This window comes from Palaemon carinicauda, unplaced genomic scaffold (genome assembly GCF_036898095.1).
Source record: "Palaemon carinicauda isolate YSFRI2023 unplaced genomic scaffold, ASM3689809v2 scaffold608, whole genome shotgun sequence".
Classification (NCBI taxonomy): domain Eukaryota; kingdom Metazoa; phylum Arthropoda; class Malacostraca; order Decapoda; family Palaemonidae; genus Palaemon; species Palaemon carinicauda.
This window is the reverse complement of record NW_027171881.1, coordinates 24,901-46,745: the sequence shown is the minus strand read 5'-3', so window position 1 is coordinate 46,745 and position 21,845 is coordinate 24,901. Positions and strand designations below refer to the sequence as shown.

Sequence of the window (21,845 nt, the reverse complement as noted above, 5' to 3'; positions counted from 1 at the left end):
ACTATAAAAGCTAGGAAAAAAAACTAGAAGAGAAAGAAGATAATAGTTTGCCCGAGTGTATACTCAGGCAAGAGAATTTTGTAACCTCTTCTGTCCTTAGGTTACTTAAGGCCTACTGTATTCATAATGTCCAAAATTGAAATTAACTATTCTAATGAAGTTTGAGGTTCATCTTGTGTTTGCCAGCTATCATTATCAAATGCTACATTCACAATTATAGCAATACGTCAATCTATATTTCAGTGACATTTTTTATATTGGCATCATCTTTGTTAAGCAGCTCTTCTAAGAGAAGAGCATTCTAAAATAAAACCATTGTTCTCTAGTATTGGGTAGTGTCATAGCCTCTGTACCATGGTCGTCTTCCACTGGCTTGGGTTAGAGTTCTCTTGTTTGAGGGTACACTCTGGCACAGTATTCTATTTGTTTCCTTGTTTCCTCTCCTCACTAGGCTATTGTTCCTGTTGGAGCCCTGGGGGTTATAGTATATTGCTTTTCCAACTAGGGCTGTAGCTTAGCTAGTAAAAAATATATTCAAATAGCAGTCTATTTACAGAAGTATACAGTAGACCTACACCAAAACGCTCAACTATTAGATCTTTAAATTAATTTAAACATGAAATTAAGCAGCTGCTTTTAATGTAAAATACTGTGTATTTCCAATTCCATTTGGTGTTCAATAAAATGCATCAGACACCTCCAACCAAACTTAATTCCTTCATTTCAAAACTCCTCCATTCACCCAGTGTGAACTAGGCAACAAATACATCACAAAGAATATAGTTACATCGTTTAACTGCTTCTTTAATCTGTCAAAACTATTATAAGAGTATTTACATAACATCTCCCTTCATTTAAAAGATAAATGTTTGTAAAGAGAGTTAAACAAACATTTGCTAATACTGGTTTACATGAAGTCTATAGGCTAACTATAAATGGAGCCTTTGTACATTAGCGGCCAGTTCCTCCCATTGTATGAGAATGGATACTAGCTAACCTAAACTTCCTAACCTAACCTTCCTAACCTAACCTACATGCCATGTCCTTACTTGCCTAATAGGGGGTTCCCCCCCCCCCCCCGCCCCTGTGATCCCCCTTATACTGCTGTATTCTTGGCCATCATCCTACATACAGGTGGCCGCTATCGTACATACACCCCCTATAAATCCTAGATTTTAGTTTGTGGTGATAGTTTAACTATTCTTAAGTGAATCTTACTAATTTTGTACCATACAACTATATAAGTTATGGAAGATAATATTCCTAAGGGCATTAACTCATAAATTTGCTAAGATAACTTTATAACAAAAAGAAAAATAAAGTTTTTTTCGTGGTGGTTAAATATATAGTTGCCCTTAAATAACGTTTTCTCTGAATAGAAAGTCGCACCGTTTTCTTTTTCTTAAAACCCGCTGATTCAGGGGTAACTTGCTTATACATTTCCCTCGTATATATCCATTAAATATTAGATTATCTAAAATCGAATAACTTCCGAACTCCTATTATAATTAAATTAATCTATTGGAAGAATATTTAAATATATCCTAAGCAAAATACTATAATTTTAGCTAATGAAAAGGCATTATATAGAACGCAGACTATGGTGGAGGTCTCTGATTGGATAAAGCAATTCTTTAACCAGGGGGACAACTTGTTGAGAATTTGTCCCCAAATCTGAGAATTTTTTAGAGGTTTTAGGGGACATCTAGATTGGGAATTCTTATACATCTTGTAACTGTAAAACACTACCTAAATACCCATGAATAATTCAGTCTTCAATAAGATTAAATACAATTATAATTTGATTAATATATCTTTCAGAGCACAAACTGAAATCATTAACATAAATTGGTTATTAAAAACTGAATTTTGCTGTTGTTGGTTTCACAAATACCATAATTAAAAGTAAATACAGAATGTATTATGATCGTAGAAGATACAGGAGTACATAGTACAGTATTTAGTGAGCTACAGGTTCCAATATTTATTGGGGACTACCTGGAGAAAATTACTTCTGGATTAGGGAACTTTTAGGTACCGTCTAGGGATGTTCCTGACAGTGTTAGACAGTAGAAGAAGGTTCATTTCTGTCCCAGACACTGGGACAGGAAGAAGGAAGTGTGTCTTGTCTTTGAACTTGTGATTCTGTGAACAATGAAGGCTTTACTGGGTAAGAAGGGACAAATTTTACAAGATTTTTTGTTCTATTGTGTCCTAAATGTTGTTTTATCACTCAAAATACTGTAGATTCGAATATATTATAGGTGTTGTAGGTTACCATGATTGATAGCAAACCATAGAATTTCTGTAAGGGTCTTTTAATGGCGAAGAATTTTTATGAAAAGATATTTCTCGAAATGGCCTTTTTAGCTTGTGGTGGTCATTCCCTTGATTATTGAAAGGTTATTAAATGAAATTGTTTCTAGATGTGGCTTTAACTGTTCAATTAATAATAGGAGTCTGTATAACTATAGCTGTGTAGTTTGAGTTCTGGGTAGGTACACTGTAATCACCTATAATTGAAGTTGTTAGTGTAGAAAAAATTATGTATAAATTAAAGCAGGAAATGACCGTGATAAAAGCCCAAGTAGGAACACAGCTTTTTATTTAAGTTTTAAGGATATATTCTTGGGAAAACCTTTACAGAAAAGATTAACCTTGATAAACGATTTATTTTGTATGCAATTCGTGTCTTTTTCTCATTCCATTAGCGGACTTATAATTACCTCATTAGTCAATGAGCAATTAACTCTTACTGTAAGGGGGGTGTGGTTCCTTGCCTATTTTTCGACCAACCAGACAGAACTGGTTTTCTGTATCTGTTCTTCGTTTAAGAGGACGGACCTACTCGTTGTCAGTGAATTTCCACAAAATGTTTTTAATCTGGAAATGGTAAGCCTTATTTACTAATTAATAATAAGACTACGTTTAGTATCAAGTTATTTTCTGTGTAAAGAAATATGTTGTTTTAACTGATGTAGAATAACCAACAGCCAAAATATTTGACCTGGATCAAGGTGGTCATAATGGACAAGTGCTTCTGTTGAGTTTTAACCCTCAAAGACTTTTTTTGAGATGTTATAACAGTTATAAATGTTAATCTAACTTGAAGTACACATTTGGCAGTGCACAGATACTGGGGTACGTAATTTAATCGAAAAGTGTTATTATTATTATTATTATTATTATTATTATTATTATTATTATTATTATTATTATTATTATTATTATTATTATTATTATTATTATTAAATGCTAAGCTAAGACCCTAGTTGGAAAAGCAGGATGCTATAAGCCTAGGGGTCCCAACAGGGAAAATAGCCCAGTGAGGAAAGGAAATAAAGAAAAGTAAAATATTTTAAGTATAGTAACATCAATATAAATATTTCCTATGAAAATTTTAACAAAACAAGAGGAAAAGAAACTAGATAGAATAGTGTGCCCGAGTGTACCCTCAAGCAAGAGAACTCTAACCCAAGACAGCGGAAGACCATGGTACAGAGGTTATGGCACTACCCAAGACTAGAGAACAATGGTTTGATTTTGGAGTGTCCTTCTCCTAGAAGAGCTGCTTACCATAGCTAAAGTTTCTCTTCTACCCTTACCAAGAGGAAAGTGGCCACTGAACAAGTATTGGTTCCACAATTGTAGAATTCTATAGTATGTGTCTATGTTGAATCACATATGTGTTCATAGGTTATGTTGGCGATCTCAGATGTGTTTCTCATCTTGCAATAATCGTAGTTTTATCTAGAATTCACAAATTGCCTTTGTTTATAATAATCCTTTTGTTTGTGGTCCAGAGTGTGGGCAGAGAGAGAGAGAGAGAGAGAGAGAGAGAGAGAGAGAGAGAGAGAGAGAGAGAGAGAGAGAGAGAGAGAGAGAGAGAGAGAGAGAGAGATGATTGTAAATGACCCCTTGTTTTAGGCCAATAAGTGAATTTTCAATACTTTTCGTTTTTGTTTTGAAACTAAGGTACAATTTAGCTTTTATATATATTCCCGTTTTATGTTCATTGAGATATTTACTATTATTTTTCACATGTTGGTTGCAGATTCGTAGTAGGTTAGCCAGAGTTTATTAACAAATTCAGATTGGTTTTCACCTGGGTATTGGGTGGACATTAGACTACACCAGGTAAAATTGAGGCCACACCATGATCGATAATTGGAATCCCTATTCTTAGATAACAAAATCCATACCCCAGTTGAGTAATTGTTCCATTAACATCGAATTGAAAGTAAACAAGGAGAGGTTTTTTTTCTAAATTTCTTGTTAAATCTCGATTTTTGCTTTTTCATATCATAAACGCAAAATGTCTTCAAATACACCATCCTCACCATCTCCTCCTACATCTATTGACGCAAAAGGCCTCAGTTAGATTTCGTCAGTCGTCTCTTATTTTGAGCTTTTATTTCAATACTTCTCCATTCATCATCTCCTACTAAACATCCCTGACTGGTGAACGCTATTCTGGGATTCAAGTCCCACTCAAAATATATACTTTCTCTGGTCGCTGCAACCTCACCATTCTTGTGAGCTAAGGATGGGGGTTTGAGGGAGCCTATAAGTCTATCTGCTGAGTCATCAGCAGCCATTGCCGGGCCCTCCTTGGTCCCAGCTTGGGAGTGCTTTGGTGCTGATCCTATGTTTATATGGTCATTCTCTAGGGCATTGTCCTGCACGATATGGCTAAGTCCCTGTCCCTTGCCCCTGCCATTCATGAGCAACCTTTTAACCCATGTAGGCCTGGGTCTTCCAACTCTTTCTAGTACCTTGTGGAGCCCAGCTGAACGTTTGGTCAACTAATCTCTCTTGGGGAGATTATGATGAGGGGTAGATGGAGAGGGTTTGGGCAGGGTCTTGAAATACATCAGGGAAATATAATTTGCTTCATATCTTTGTTAAAGAGAGTTCATTTGTAGTAACACTGTTTATTGATTCAAATCCTAAGTGACGTAAGATCAGAGTTGATATATGTGAGGTATTATAAAGCATAGAGAAATCACTACAGTGGGTGGAACTTTTTACTTTAGTTGTACCTTTTGCTTTTGAAAGCTCTGGGAAATCGTGAATTGGGAGGAGATACAGTATTAATGAATTGTATTATTCACAGGATAGGGAAAAGTAAGTTGTTAATTGTATATGTTTTCGGGAGGACGTAGAAATTAGAAGAAGTGTTGAACCTTCATCAAAGGATTCAATCTTTTTCGAAAGAGAATCCAATGACTCGACGTTTTCAGTCAATGATGCTGGGAATAAGTTCAGTTATTTTGTTGATTTTCCTGAACTTGCAATTTAGCATGTCTAACTTACAGCAGCGCTGGTAGCTTGAGGATAAGGGACCAAGCAATCATGGAAAAAAATACGAGATACGAAACAGGTGTTATGAAAGTTTATTGTTATGTTGCTGTTTATTAAGAAAAAAAATTGTTTCAATTAAATTATTAGAGAAAGGAGACAGTGAATATTCACATGTTAATTCGAATCTTTTCATTTTTATCTTGCATGCAATCTTGGGTCTTCTGGGTAGGGAATGTGACTAGGTTTGGCTGAAGAATGTAGTTGTTAAATACGAGTGGATGATGGGTTTGTTAAGGTTGCATTAACCCCCCCCCCCCCCTCTCTCTCTCTCTCTCTCTCTCTCTCTCTCTCTCTCTCTCTCTCTCTCTCTCTCTCTCTCTCTTGCCCTGCCCACACTTTTAATTCTTAAGCACTGGAAGCTTCCACATAACTCTCTCTCTCTCTCTCTCTCTCTCTCTCTCTCTCTCTCTCTCTCTCTCTCTCTCTCTCTCTCTCTCTGTGCCTACACTTTTAATTCTTTTAATGCATTCAAATTAAGTATAAATTAAAGCAGGAAATTACCGTAATAAAAGCCCAAGTAGGAACACGGCTTTTTGTTTAGATTTTTAGAAAATATTCTTGGGAAAACCTTTATAGAAACGATTTATCTTATATGCAATTCGTGTCTTTTTTTCATATTCCATTAGCAGACTTATAATTACCTCATTAGTTAATGACCAATTAACTCTTACTGTAAGGGGGTGGGGTTCCTTGCCGATTTTTCAACCAACCAGACAGAACTGGTTTTCTGCATATTTGTTCTTCGTTACAAGTACTCTCCTACTCGTTGTCAGTGAATATTTAAGAAATCAGTTATTCATCTGAGAATGGTAAGCCTTATTTAGTTATTAATACTAAGTCTTCATTTAGCATCAAGGTAAAAAGTTGAATTTATTTTGCATGAATTAATAATGAAAGGAAATTATTGGCTACAGTATAATTTTGTTTTTAACTTTAAAAGCTGGTTACAAAGGATCAGTGTTTCTGTTTTTTCACCATTATAAAATTAGTGAAGATGCTACAGCAATCGTAATTTTAATCTAACATTAGAAATTGTGGTCAAGAACTACTCAAAATGGGTGAGCATTGGTTGTGACATCATATTTCAAAGGACAATATTTTACAAACCAAACTCAAAAGTACGTCTTTGTGAAATCATACTCGCGTTTCTAGGTGACATAGGTACTTGTATGAGTTGCTAATCGGGCAATAATCGTGACTTTTCTTGAATATCATTATTAATATATCTTGTGTATGAGTAATATTTTTTTATTTTTGTATGTAGTGAGAATCTGTTAATCCAGCGACTATAACTGGCTTCTCATGCATTGAGGCCCATACATGAGCTTTACTTAAAGGTCTGTTTTTCTGATATATGTTCTTAATATCACACCATTCTTCATTATCAGTTATTCGTGTACATTTTAAGGTATTTAGCATATCACACAATCTTTTTCAAGGTGTCCATACCTCTGACAGCGGTAGCAGGGGCTCACGTGGTACCTATCACAGATGTTCTAAGTACCCTATTACTACATAACTATATCCTGTAAAGTATATAGTTTTTTTTTTTTTAACTAAAAACATCTGCATGTAATTCCATAGCGTTCGTCCTATCTGTAATTTAGTGAAGTTCCGTAGTCAAGTCTTAAACGATCCCAGTACTTAAACATCTTCCCAAATTAACTTTTTAACTCCCATTGCCTCAAACACTGCTATTACATTTAGCAGTTCTTGTTATTTCTTTTGGTAGAAATTCCCTTCTGAACCAGCTGTCTCAAATTAGTTTCCAGTGTAATTATATATATTTTGATGCTACTAAAAGGATGTTTATGAAAATTGAGTTGTTGCAAAGTAATTAAGCATTTCAGTGATAGATTGGTAAGGTACTAAACTCTTATCACTGTGGGGCCAGTCAGCCTTTCTCGTAGGTTTTAAGTTTATTCCCAAGTGGCAGTAATCTTTGTCATGTTTTTCAAATTTGTTCTCATTTTTGTTTTTGAGGACCGCAAAACATTGCATTGAGTTTGGAATGAAATTGAATAACATACGTAAAAAAGCAGATTTTCCCCAGCAAAGAAATGACAATTTATATTTCTGAATTTCCGTAAAATACTTGAGCAATTAGGTTATAGTTAAGCAATTCGTAAATTCCTTCGGAAGATTGTGGGGAGTCGTGTAGTGTAGGGATAAACTATCATAACATTAATGTTTTATTTTGTGAGATATACCTTTACTTTAAGGACAGGAAGGATTTCTTAAGGGTCAGAGTCGAGCTGGTGGGTCTAGGATTCGTTGGGGAGAAGGTTTTGGGAAGGTGGGAAGGGAGTAGGAGCTTGGGAAGAAGATGGTTCAGTTGGGATGAGGATAACTGGAGTCTATTGTAAATTTAGCAGTTAGCAAAAATAAAATCTTGCCTCTCCCTAATTTCAAATCGTGCAGTCTTCCAATGTCTTGCTCAGCTTACAAACACACTAGAAAAATTTATGATAAACATGAAAATGGAAGTCAAATAAAACAAAGACACCAACTGTAACCATGATTATAAAATTCAAAAGATACATTTCTTCTGGAAAATCTTATCAGTTGTAATTTGCAAAGCTTTGAAAAGTAATGAAATCCTGTTAAGAGGTTAACCAAATCCATGGTCACATTCAACATTAACATGAAACTGCAGTACATTTTTTATTTTGTAATGTGTGAAATTTTATTGAAACTTTAACTAGTAAAGTAAGGCAAAAACTCTTCAGTAGGTATGTTCTTCAGTGCAATAGTTAACCCTCAATTGTAGCCAATAGTTTTGACAAATTGACTATTCAACCAATGAATTTTGATTTTTTTAACAGGTAAACATACGTCTTTTAATAGTTTATATATGATATATCTTTTTTAAAGTTAATGTTTTTAGAGTATTTCATTTAAATTGTTCATTACGTCTTATATCATTTACTTATTTCCTTATTTCCTTTCCTCTCTAGTCTATTTTTCCTTGTTGGAACCCTTGGGCTTATAGCATCTTGCTTTTCTAACTAAGGTTGTAGCTTAGCTAATAATAATAATGATGATAATAATAATAATAATAATAATAATAATAATAATAATAATAATAATAATAATAATAATAATAATAATAATAATAATAATAATAATTTGTTCCGGCTATCATGAATATCTTGTAACTAGATTTTTAATGCTTGACAGTAAACTCAGCTTTTGACATAAGATAGTCAACTAGAAATAAGGGAAAATTTAGTCAAGAACAGAAGTAGGCAAAAGTGACAATTTTGTAAAAATGTCCTTTCCATTTCTTTCCAGATTTGTGTTCCAGTTGACTTGTCACTCATATTGAAATGAGGACTGAAAGAGGACACAAAAGCTGTCCTTAAGTTGAGAAATTACAAGAAGAGCTAGAATCCTCTATCGTCTCTTTGAGCCAAGTTAAGTATGACACCATCAAGGGTGAATTGGTGCTGTAAACTTTACATGAATTTTGAAATATTCGTTTTAAGGTTCTGTGCGTTTTAGAAAACTGGTTAGATTTCTGGCATTCAATGCTGACAGGAAGTTCCTCCATCACGTACAGAACTAGATTAGATTATGCTGGGTAAAATAGCAGATATATAAGATCTTTTTATTTCTAGAAATTGGTTTTTATTTCAGTGAGATTTATTTTTTGTTTTTAATTAGAAACTGAAGTGATAGACCTCATAGAATCCACTTGAGTTGTTTGAATTAACTATCATATACATTTTTTTTTTTAGTAATTCCTGTAGGTAGGCAAGCTTTTATCAAATTAATGAATACATATTTTTTGCTGAATGATTTTTCTTTTTAACAAATCACGTTAGTTAGAAAACTTAGATTAGATTCATGCTTTTTTTTGTAAAAAAAAAAATTGTTTTAAACTCGAGTAAGTTTAGAGTTTAGTTAGATATCTCCGTTTAGGTGTGAAATAGATTACTAACTTATAAACCTTCTTTATATGACAAAACTTAAATCAACCTGTTTTTGGCAAAAGTTTCCATGTTAGTGTGTGAAACTGTAAATCAGTTAAATTGTTATAGTAGGTGGTTAGTGAGATGTGAGTGCGCCATGTGTGTTATACTGTAGGTGTTAATTCAACCTAGTTTCATTTTGATTTAGCAACGGTATTTCTACTTGTATTTGTGTGAATTCAATGTTGAAAACTTGATATAGGAACTCTAGCACATCTTTTTATTAGTTTTTAAGGTATCCTAAATTATTTTGTCCTGAAATATTCTAATTTCTTCACAGGAATATCATAATTTTTGGGTCGTTAGAATATCATAATTTTGGTGGCTTAAAATATCTTACTTAGTGGACTTAAAATATCCTCCTTTTGGTGCTTTAAATTTCTTACCTTTGGGGATGAAAATATCCTACTTTTGGGTGCTTAAAATATTGCAAAGAAACAAATAATACAACAGAACATTTGTTGAGCTGTAGAGAGTTACGAAAACAAGCTTTAGCATAGAGTTAAGAAAATTAATTTTGCCAACCAAAGAAGTTGTCCCATATATTAGTTGATAATGAAATGCTAGAGATCACATTGCCTTACACCTTGTGACTTCAATCAGTGTTGAGGATTGAGCAACGAAAAACATGGAACTTGGTGGTTGTAGTAAATTTAGAGGTAATGAATATGTGAAGTCAACTGAAAAGGAACCTTAAGTTTATTTTGGAGGGAAAATTAGTTTCTTTATACATTTGTTTTCCATTTTATTTGTGATAATATCTCTCTCTCTCTCTCTCTCTCTCTCTCTCTCTCTCTCTCTCTCTCTCTCTCTACTATAAATGTTGTTGTATATGGAATGATTGCATTAATAAATAAAATTACTGGAATACTAATTCATTTCCTTTTTTTTTTTCAGACGTTGAACACAGTCGTCAAGAAGAGGAGAATCTTTTGGGGTGGTAACTCAAACACTCTTCTAAAGACCATAAGACTGGGAAGAGAATCATCATCATCTAGGTGCCATATATATCCCAAGGAAGTTAGCAATCATGGCTCTCCATCCCTCTCTCTTTCTGGCTCTCAGCAGCAACCGAGCTACTGGTATACACTGCAGTAATTATAGGTAAGTGGTTAACTAAATAAGATATTTTTTGAGTGTGCGAGAACATTTAAAATCGAACCTTCCTGCTTTTTAGGCTGTTTAAGTATCATTCAATCTTTAAATAACTTTTTAATACTAAATTTCATGATGTTTTGGTTAAATTCTTCCTGCCAGTCCCAAATGTACTATTATTATTATTATTATTATTATTATTATTATTATTATTATTATTATTATTATTATTATTATTATTATTATTATTATTACTAAGCTACAACCCTAGTTTGAAAAGCAGGATGCTACAATCACAAGGGCTCCAACAGGGAAAAAATAGTCCAGTGAGGAAAGGAAATATGAAAATAAACGATATAAGAAGTAATGAACACTTGAAATAAAATATTTTAAAAACATTAACATCATTAAAACAGATTTTATTCTTGCATTCTGTGGTCTCTCTCTCTCTCCTCTCTCTCTCTCTCTCTCTCTCTCTCTCTCTCTCCTAGTAATATACATTCATTTTCTTGTAGTATGAAACAATTCTATTCTAACTTATCCTGGCTTATGTCTCTTTTCACAGACATCTCAATAAGTACTTCCCAAAATATCAACACGGCCCACTTTTTTACGTTTATTAACTTTATCCAAACTTTTTTTCACTGTTCTCAGTTTATAAAATTGCCCTCTCAATACGTAACTAACTCCCACTACTTACATAAGGCCACTTGTAATTATTTTCCATCTTGTCTTCTTTGCACTTTTTAAGCAAGACAACTTAAATGTTCTTCCTTTTAACATACTGTTCATCCTTCCTTTCTTTCTTTCTTTCTTTCCTCCTTCCTCCTTCCTTTCTTTCTTTCTTCCTTCTCCTTTCTTCCTTCCTTCCTTCTCCTTTCTTCCTTCCTTCCTTCCTCCTTTCTTCCTTTCTTCCTTCCTCCTTTCTTCCTTCCTTCCTTCCTTCCTTCCTTCCTTCCTTCCTTCCTTCCTTCCTTCCTTCCTTCCTTTTCTTCCTTCCTTCCTTCCTTTTTTTCTTCCTTCCTTCCTTCCTTCCGTCTCCATGATTTTGATAATTTCTCTGCAAAACTTGACCAAAGCACTTAGTCTTTTTAACTGAGCCTTCAACGCCCTACAATTTTGACTGTGTCTATGATAAAATATCCGATCCTGTCTCTTCTCATTACTCTGCACATCCATTTTATCATTCATATTTCTACCATTTCCATTTTTCTATCTTGGGCCTTCGAAATTACTAGTGTGTCAGTCTCCCAAAACCATTGCAGATCTAATCTCACTTCTATTAAACCTTCCTTTAACCTTTGCACTGATCCCCTTCTATTGGTATATATAGTTAATTTCTGAGTCCATATCTCTATTTGCTAATTTGTTTCGAGATACTTCAATGATCCAATACTCCTGATGTCACCCAAGCTCTGTTTCACCTTTCATTTAGTTTTTATCATTTAATTGGTTTTGACATATTAAATTAATTACATTTTGTTAATTAGTGATATCGGGGTCTTGATAGATAAAGAAAATCAGTAATCAGCAATTGTTTGTTATGAATATTAAACTTAAACTTTAAGGGCTGGTTTCGTGGTCTTATTACACAGGAGAACCTTATTCCCTACAGCACTAAAGGGTCTCTCTCTCTCTCTCTCTCTCTCTCTCTCTCTCTCTCTCTCTCTCTCTCTCTCTCTCTCAAATCCATTGAGATATTAAATATTCGGAAGTGTATCCCAAGATACAAATCATTTGTAAGTTTAGGACTAAGTCAGCCTCATGTCATCTCATCACGTGCAACTACACAGAAGTGGTTGGTAGAAGTTGCTTGAGGGTACATTCGGGCACACTATTCTATCTCTTGTTTTGTTCAAGTGTTTATATATTTATATAGGAAGGTTTTATTTTGATGATGTTACTGTTCTCAAATATTTTATTTTCCCCCTGTTTCCTTTTCATCACTGGGTTACGTTCCCTGTTGGAGCCCCTGGGCTTATAGCATGTCCTGTTTTTTCAACTATGGTTGTAGCTTAGCACGTTATAATAATAATAATAATAATAATAATAATAATAATAATAATAATAATAATAATAATAATAATAATAATAATAATAATAATAATAATAATAAAAGGCTTTGTTTTGATCTTAAGGGACTCAATACCACAAATACCTTGAAATTAAGTTTAAATTAAAACAGGAAATTACCGTGATAAAAACGCAAGCAGCAACACGGCTTTTTTTATTTCGATTTTTGAGAAAAGTTTTTATTTTTTTTTTTCTTTTTTTTTTTCAAACCTTTATTGAAACTATTTTTGTACTAAACTATCATCAATAATGTCCTTGCCCGTTTTTTGACTAACCAAACCAGAACTGGTTTTCTGCATATGTGCTCTTTGTTACAGATTTTTTTGGAAATATTTTTGGGAAAACCTATATAGAGACTATTTATTTTATATGCAACTCGTGTTTTTCTCATATTCCATTAGCGGATGTATAATTACCTCATTAGTTAATGACTAATTGACTCTTACTGTAAGGGGGGATGGGGTTCCTTGCCTATTTTTCGACCAACCAGACAGAACTAGTTTTCAGAAAATTTGTTCTTCGTTTAAGTAGACGGACCTACTCGTTGTCAGTGAATTTCCACAAAATCTGTTTTTAATCTGAAAATGGTAAACCTTATTTAATGATTAATATTAAGTCTTCCTTTAGTATCAAGGTAAAAAGTTGAATTTGTTTTGCATTAATTAATTTTATTACTAAATGATGATTAGCTTTATTTGCGACAATATCATTGTTTTCTGGTCTTAGGTAGTGCCATAGCCTCTGTACCATGGTCTTCCACTTTCTTAGGTTAGAGTTCTCTTGCTTGAGGGTACGCTCATACTCACTATTTTATCTTATTCCTCTTGTTTTATTAAAGCTTTTATAGTTTATTTAGGAAATATTTATTCTAATGTTGTTACTGTTCTTAAAATACTTTCATTTTTTCCCTGTTTTCTTTCCTCACTGGACTATTTTCCTGTTCTGCTTTTACAACAAGGGCTGTAGCTTAATAATAATAATAATAATAATAATAATAATAATAATAATATGAAAAAAATAGTTATTGGCAATCCCCATGATTGCATGAAATGTCGATGCTGTCTTTAATAGTTTGTGGATTAGGCAATTTGAATCGAAGGTGTGACTTTAGCTCTATAATAATCATCAGCATAAATATTTTGACTTTAGTAGTGGTTATAAAGGATCAGTTCTGTTTTTTAACCATGTTAGAATGAGTGGAGATGCTATAACAATCATGATTTGAATCTAACTTGGTTTTACAAATTTTGATTGATTGATTGTTCACTTTTGAAATTGTGGTGAAGAACGACTCAAAACTATTGAACAGTGGTAATCTTGATTTAAAGTTAACATTTCGAATCAAATTCAAAATTACGTCTTGTGTTTCTAAGTGACATAGACACTCTTGCATAAGTTGCTCATCTGGCAATAATCATGACGTTCTTAAATATTAATATTAATGTATCTTGTGTATGGGTAATGTCTTGTTTCTATTTGTGTGTGGTGATAATGTATTTATCCAACGATACTAAATGGCTTCTCATACAGTTGGGTCCATACAGGAATTTTGCTTAGTTAATAAGCTGTTTTCCTGGGATTTGGTGACCGATTTGGTAAACAAGGCCACTTGGTAGTTAATTTTGCGGACAAAGCTGGGTTAGAAAAGGCTAAAAATGACTTAGAAGAGGTCGAGAATGACATTAAGGTAGAAGTGGATAAAAAGGATCTACTTAAACCATTTCCATATTGATGAAAATGAAGATATAATTGCCAGTATAAAGGAGAAGAAAGAATGGTTGAATATATGTGAAAATGAAGAGGACTTTAAATTGATCAGGAAGTTTAAATCAAGACAAAGCAGTAAATCCCATGTCCTTATAAAGTGTATTCTAACTATCAGGAAAGTTTTCCGTAAAAGGGATATTTTTCTTTTTGGTCCATTTTTGCTGGAAACAGACACAATGCATGGGCATTGTCCGGTTGCGCACTGTGGTAAAATTCGACTTTCGTATTTCATTGTATAAATTTAATTGTTTACGCAATGGGAACACTGATATTAAATGATCAAATATTGTTATGAAAGTGTATTTGCCTTATCACCCTCTGTCATATTTCGCCTATAGCAAATATGTTTCGGCATGCTCAGTCAGCCTACTTAATGTGTCTTTTATGTAAAGTGATAGATGAATCTTACGTGTTATTTTTTTTTTATGATCACATTTACTCCATTTTAGGAATATTAATGCAATGCTAAATTATCAAAGTTGAAGAAATGCAAGCTAAACAGTATTTATTTAACAGCATCAAAGCGGTCATTCGGCTTTCAAACAATGGAGAAACGACTTCAGAAATGTGTTTTTATTCATCATCATCATCATCATCATCTCCTCCTACGTCTATTGACGCAAAGGGCCTCGGTTAGATTTCGCCGGTCGTCCCTATCTTGAGCTTTTAATTCAGTACTTCTAACCGATGTTAATTCATTCATAGCTTATCACACCAAACAGCCAATCATTGAAGCGTTCTTTTATTGACATTATCTTAGGGTTGTCCAAATTGAGACAGCGGTCGTGATCGGAGAATCAAATTGATGGGTTGGGTATTTTCTCCACATTCACAGGACTCGTTAGTTTTGAGGGGCCAGTTGACCAGGTTGTCACCTGTTCTAACCAATACAGCTCAAGCCGATATTGATTATACGAAGTTGCATTTGAGGATTTTTGAGAAATTTTAAAGGTAAATTGAAGTTCTCAGAAGAGGTGATGTGGTGGTGGGGTTGGCAGGTGTATGGGCCGATTCTTCTTCGACGAAATGAATTATTCGCACACCCGCTTGGGATACATACATTGCTTTTGTATTGACTATAAACCTACATGTCCCCTATTCTCTCTCTCTCTCTCTCTCTCTCTCTCTCTCTCATATCAATGCTACGAACTCAATTGCCTTTTTAATGAGTCTCTCTCTCTCTCTCTCTCTCTCTCTCTCTCTCTCTCATTCATATCAATGCTACGAACTCAATGCCTTTTTAATCTGTTTCTCTAATCTCTCTCTCTCTCTCTCTCTCTCTCTCTCTCATATCAATGCTACGAACTCAATGCCTTTTTAATGACTCTCTCTCTCTCTCTCTCTCTCTCTCTCTCTCTCTCAAGAAGAAAATAATTAATGAAATTTCTAAAAACGATGGACGATTATTCAGTCCAAAAATCAATCAGAAAACACGATTTTTTTCCTAAAATACCATCGCTGATCAAATCTGAATAAGATCCTTATTAAATCCTTTAAATTTCGGTCTATAGACAACAGTAGTTCGCTCATTATATATGGCATAACGCTTACCTGAAGGGCTATTGGTTCTAAATTTGTTTGTTTTTCGGTCTGTCAAAGCAAAGGTTTTTACCCTTAGTTTTGCCCATGTTGGGAAGGTGGGTAAACATGTCTACAGTGTTACGTAAATGTAAAGGTAATTGTTAAATTAGTTCCATTTTAGACTGTTTCTAAGCAATCTACGTTTTGTAGTGGCTGATGTGGTAACGTGTATAAATACCTAGGTTAGTTAAGATTCCAGTAATCCATATAATGACAGACCTATGTCCTTTAAAGGTTTAAAGGCCACTCATGAATGGCAGAGGCAAGGGACAGTGACATTGCCCTGTCAAGCAGGACAATGCCCTAGAGACTGACCATATATGATCAGCGCCCAAGCCTCCTCTCCACCCAAGCTAGGACCAGGGAGAGCCAGGCAGTGGCTGCTGATGACTCAGCAGGTAGACCTATAGGCTTCCCCAAAACCCCATATCCTTAGCTCACAAGGATGGTGAGGTTACAGACACCAGAAGAAACTATCGAGCTTGAGCATGCCTCGAACCCCATGCCAGCAGAACGCCAGGAGGGAACGTTACCAATAGGTTACCACAACAAGGTCGATAGTTTTTGTGTTGTCTGCAACCATACCATCCTTCCAAGCTAAGAATGAAAGGAGGGGGATGGCTATTGATCTATCTGGCGAGCCATATGCAGTCAGTGCCTGGTCCTCCCTGGTCCTAGCTTAATGGATTCATACATTTTTGCCTATACAATCTGGCACTGGAGCCTGGGAGGTCAATTATAACACCCGTTTGACGGGAGGCGGGGTGAGGTACGATTTCAGTGGGGGGACTAGGTGGGGTGAGGTACGATTTTAGTGGGGACTCTAGGTGGGGTGAGGTACGATTTTAGTGGGGACTCTAGGTGGGGTGAGGTACGATTTCAGTGGGGATTCTAGGTGGGGTGAGGTACAATTTCAGTGGGGGGACTAGGTGGGGTGAGGTACGATTTCAGTGGGGGGACTAGGTGGGGTGAGGTACGATTTCAGTGGGGACTCTGGGTGGGGTGAGGTACGATTTCAGTGGGGACTCTAGGTGGGGTGGGGTACGATTTTAGTGGGGACTCTAGGTGGGGTGAGGTACGATTTCAGTGGGGACTCTAGGTGGGGTGAGGTACGATTTCAGTGGGGACTCTAGGTGGGGTGAGGTACGATTTCAGTGGGGACTCTAGGTGGGGTGAGGTACGATTTCAGTGGGGACTCTAGGTGGGGTGAGGTACGATTTCAGTTCGGACTCTAGGTGGGGTGAGGTACGATTTCAGTGGGGACTCTAGGTGGGGTGAGGTACGATTTCAGTGGGGACTCTAGGTGGGGTGAGGTACGATTTCAGTGGGCACTCTTTGCATATCATAATCAGTTTCATACTTGATCCTTATTATGTATTTATCTTTTTTGCAGATATTGTAATAGACTGCCAACTGAAATGAAGGACCTAAAGGGAGCAATTGAATTTAAGAAGAAACTAAGGACATTACTTTTCACAAGATCATATGATTTGGAAGATGCTACAATCAAAGAATTGTATAAAGTTATAATGAAAATGTTTCGTTTGATGATTAATATGGACCCAAAGAGAAGTAGTTCACTTGACTTCAGTGGAGGGTTGGATCTAAACCCTAAACAAGTAAGAGTAGGGTTCCCCTGCAGTATAGGACCTGAAAAGCGTCCCTTGAAGTAAGGTAAATAAAGAGGGTATTACTGAGACTTTGAAATTAACTATTTTTTTGTAATTATCAAACCCAGTCTTTAATGATGGTCCCCCAGGAGAGACAAGTTTGCATCTCATTTATTAATACATCTTGTATTCTGTGAATCTAAATATCCTTTTGTGTCTCCTGGCTGGTGACGTCTGCATGTGGAAACCTGGCGGTGGTACATATTAAAGGATTTCGACTCCTTTAATGTAACGCAAGCATGTGGCATCAGTACTGACTGGTTGCGTAGATTTCAATACTTGATATTTCAGTCATTTAATCTTTTTTTAGTTTATCGTGTCTGTTAAATGTATTGGTGATAACTTTTCAGATGTTAATAGAAAAGGTTTCATCATTTGACTGGTAAGAAAAAAATTTGAGATTGAATAATAACTATTTTTATAGGAATAATAATGGTACAGAGTTATTACCGAGTCTATTTTCACTGTGGTATTCTCTCTCTCTCTCTCTCTCTCTCTCTCTCTCTCTCTCTCTCTCTCTCTCGTTGTACGATTTGCCATACTGCTGTCTTTTCTGCCTCCTTTCTTCCACCCTGTTATCCAACCTCTCTTAATACACTATGTAGTAGAACGTATGTATATTCCCTTGGCAGTGTATGACCCCTATCCCCTGGAGCTAATGATCTCAATTGATAAATGCAGTCTTTAGAGTGGCAGGATAACAAGTCTAGCCGTATTCATTTGCTGAGCTGAGCAAGAACTCTTTAATTTCCTGTTTGATTCAGGGATCCCTCCAAGTGTTCCTATGATATTTTCTTATTGTTGACAATTCTTCTTCACTTTAGAGGTTACTGCACTCTAATTGTTCTGTGGTTGCTTTCCTCTTGGTAAGGGTAGAAGAGACACTTTAGCTGTGGTAAGCAGCTCTTCTAGGAGGAGAAGGAGAAGGTAGTGCCATAGCCTCAATACCATGGTCTACCACTGTCTTTGGATAGAGTTCTCTTGCTTGAGGGTACACTCGGGCACACTATTCTATCTTATTTCTTTTCCTCTTGTTTTGTTAAGTTTTTCATGGTTTATGTAGAAGATATTTATTTTAATGTTACTCTTAAAATATTTTGTTGTAATTTCTTTTTTTTTCCTTTCCTCACAGGGTTATTTTCCCTGTTGGGCACCTTGGGCTTATAACATCCTGCTTTTCCAACTAGGGTTGTATCTTAGCAAGTAATAATAATATTAAGTTTACATCTTCAGTGAGATTTTAACCCTAATGTACAAGATTGAACTTAAGGTATATGCATATCAGTGTTTTCTTAATTGCTCATCGAATCTTCTAGAGTTTTTATGATTGCAATTGCTTGCAAGACAAAGAAAGGCATTGCTTGATAGGATTTAGGGAGTGCTGCTGCATATATAACAAGGTCTTTGAACTGTTTATTTATATCAGAGTTTAATGTGCTGCTGATGAAGTCATGTTTGTGTTTTAATGTGTTCAGGTGTGCAAAGGGTTTCCCTGATCAGGGCTTTTAGGGAGATGTGGTCTGCCAGCACAGAGCATCATTAACTAAACTTGTTAGTTTTGCAAGTAGAGACGTTGCAAGATCAGCTTAAGTATACTGAAGTCCTTAAATATAAACTATTCTTTATGTTATTAGTTCCAACAGACTTACCCCTCAATCACAAATATTAAGGTCAGTACTACACAATATTTTAGATGTTTTATTCCAGCTATGACTATATAGTGGAAAGACAGTTGAATCTTTGTAACTTCAGATGTTTTTATGTTCAACAGGCTGACACAACTCTCTTTTTATAGTTGATATATACCAGATCTATCAGTCACTACTTTTCATATAGTTTATTTCCATATTTCCTTTCCTCACTGGGCTATTTTCCCTGTTGGAACTTTTGGGCTTATAGCATCCTGTTTTCCAACTAGAGTTGTATCTTAGTAACGATAATAACAATAATCTATAATGCAATGTTTTATGTCAAGGGAAACATGCCAGTCTGCATTAATGACTTGTTTCCAATGGTGAAGTGTTGTATATATCTGGTGAGCTATAAAGTCTGTGAATCAGGGTGAGACACCCCATCAGTTTTTCCTACCCAGGTTGTAACTTATCAGAGCACCAGTTTAGCCACGAGACAAATCAGGCAGCAGTGTGTCATGGCTGTGAAAGCTGGCTATCAGCACACTGCCAGGGCAGGCACCACAGAAAATAGGAGGAGAGATTCTCTCCTCCTCCTTTCTGGGTTGACAAGGAGGGGAGGTTTTAGTTGTGGTAGCCTATGAACTGTACAATAATAATAATAATAATAATAATAATAATAATAATAATAATAATAATAATAATAATAATAATAATGATATAATAATAATGATAATAATAATAATAATAATAATAATAATAATAATAATAATAATAATAATAATAATAATGATGATGATGATGATGATGATAATAGCATCCAACACAAAAGTGATTTTTGGCTATTGCCTTGAAACTGACTTTTATGCTTCAAAAGAAAAGACTGCTCATCTGTTTTCCCTTTTCCAGATCTGATGGAGTGAGGTCGCCAACCAGCTGTTAAGTGCAAGTGCACTTCAACTATATCGTGAGCAGACAGAATGCCTAAGGACAAAATGCCTAATCCCTCAACACGGGCAAATGCCTAATGGACAAAACATCTAAAAAGGGATAAAAAAAAAAGAACTAGATAACTGAGCACTGTAGAGTACTGACCTCGGCCAAGATGGCTAAGTTTACCTTCGTCCTTATTGTAAGTTGCATGATTTTTTTTGTTTATTTACTCGAATAATTTCGTATTAACTTTTTCAACATTTGCACCTAATAAATTCGGTACTTGCTTGTTCAGCCCTGCTGCTGCCTCCGATGCCTTAGATGACCGCGGAGGTAGCAGCAGTAGGGGATTCAGCATTATGAAGCTTCATATGCGGTGGATAATGTGGGAGGGTGGGCTGTGACACCCTAGCAGTACCAGCTGAACTCGGTTGAGTCCCTTGTTAGGCTGGGAGGAACGTAGAGAGTAGAGGTCCCCTTTTTGTTTTTGTTTCTTTGTTGATGTCGGCTACCCCCCAAAATTGGGGGAAGTGCCTTGGTATATGTATGTATGTACAAGCTTAGAGAGATTTTGGTGAGGAATTGAAAAACACTAGTTAAAAGTATGGTGCCATCCTTCTAGGGATTTCGTAGATTTTGGAAAATTTTATTCTATTCTATGATACACATTCCCCATTTGAACTTCGTCAACCTCTTTGAACTATTCTGAGCCATGTCATTTTAAAATATTCAAAGAATTCACTAAAAATATCTTCAGTTTAGTGGTCCATTGAAGTAAAAAAGTCTGACTCATTGGGCTGGTAAAACTCCTTCTTTTAATAATGAAGTAAAAAAGTTTGTGAGAAAGAAAAGCCACATCCTCTGTTCCTTTGTTTCTTTTCCTCACCGAGCTATTTTTCCCTGTTGGAGCCCTTGGGCTTATAGCACCTTGCTTTTACAACAAGGATTGTATCTTAGCTATTAATAATAATAATAATATAATAATAATAATAATAATAATAATAATAATAATAATAATAATAATAATAATAATAATAATAATAATAATAATAATAATAATAATAATAATAATAATAATAATAATAATAATAATAATATTGTGTTGTATGTACAATGTCTAAAATGTAGTTTAGCTAAAAATATAAGAACGCTAATTTATTTACTTTCTTTCAGAATTATATACTTGTGTTCCAAGTTTGCAAGAGGATACGTTAACAGTACTAGAGAGATTCACTCCACTAATTACAGGTAAGGTGTTCATATGGAAATGTGACTTGTTTTATTTCAGGTACTATCCACTCTTAGAGTGTCATAAAATACATTAACACAAACCAAATTTGTGAAATTCATTCTAATTATTCCAGTCTTCCTTCACCTAATGAGCTATCCTAAACAAATGCTTCTTTCCCTTTTAATTGCAAAAATCCTCTGATAATTATGACTAAGCCCTTTGTCATGGCAGTCATTCAGATCATACTCAAAAATGGTGAAAGTCTTTTTTCATACATTGTCTCTACTTGAACCTACCCATATGTCCATGTCTGTCATGCACAATTTTACATATTGTGATTGCACCATTCACAGAAAATATGTATACATATACTTCTTTATCCATACACCAGCAAAATAATACTACCCCACAACGAACTAGTAAATCTCCTAATTTCGCCTAGCGTACCATTGCCTTGTATAAAAATGCCAACCTATTTTGGATTCCAAAACTAACAATATTTTTGTATCTTTCATCATTCCTTGCA

At 35.0% G+C, this 21,845-nt stretch overlaps 1 long non-coding RNA gene across 1 annotated transcript; it reads left to right on the top strand.

Moving 5' to 3' along the window:
- Positions 1–17,187: 17,187 nt before the first annotated feature.
- Positions 17,188–21,343, top strand: LOC137637263 (uncharacterized). The gene is made up of 3 exons (XR_011043503.1): positions 17,188–17,528; positions 20,065–20,287; positions 21,262–21,343. It is a non-coding gene; the product is annotated as an uncharacterized lncRNA (long non-coding RNA).
- Positions 21,344–21,845: the final 502 nt, after the last annotated feature.